This window comes from Sinocyclocheilus anshuiensis, unplaced genomic scaffold, assembly GCF_001515605.1.
Source record: "Sinocyclocheilus anshuiensis isolate Anshui unplaced genomic scaffold, SAMN03320099.WGS_v1.1 scaffold3322, whole genome shotgun sequence".
In the NCBI taxonomy this organism is placed as follows: domain Eukaryota; kingdom Metazoa; phylum Chordata; class Actinopteri; order Cypriniformes; family Cyprinidae; genus Sinocyclocheilus; species Sinocyclocheilus anshuiensis.
Window position 1 is genome coordinate 73,767 of NW_015539995.1, and position 506 is coordinate 74,272.

Sequence of the window (506 nt, forward strand, 5' to 3'; positions counted from 1 at the left end):
GCTCTGGTACCAACAGGGTTTCTGCTGCTGCACAGAACTCCTGAACACACCGACACACAGTTGTTATGCTTACACCAAAAAGATGTCCAACACTTCTGTACTCAGCGCCGGTTGCAAGCTTCCACAGTGCGATGGCTACTCTTTTCTTTAGAGGTACACACACGCGGAAGTTTGTGTCCCGTCTCTCCATCGCTGGACGCAGTTTGTTGCATAAGTGGATAAATGTTTCTTCGGACATTCTAAAGTTCTCCAGCCACTGAGTGTCTGTAAAACCGGGAACAATCACATCCCACCACTCTGAAGCTCGGTTAAATGTCCAAACAGATGGTCTGTTGCGGCGACTTTTTTGCGAAATGTGGAAGCTCTGTAATACACAGAATACGCATTTTAATATGTTATACTGGCAGTTAAGTTAATTATTTGCTTTGCGACAGAGATAAAAGTTAGCTAGTGATGTGCTTTTAGATGCTTACCCTTGTGCGCCGTCGAGCAAACCAAGTGTTGTC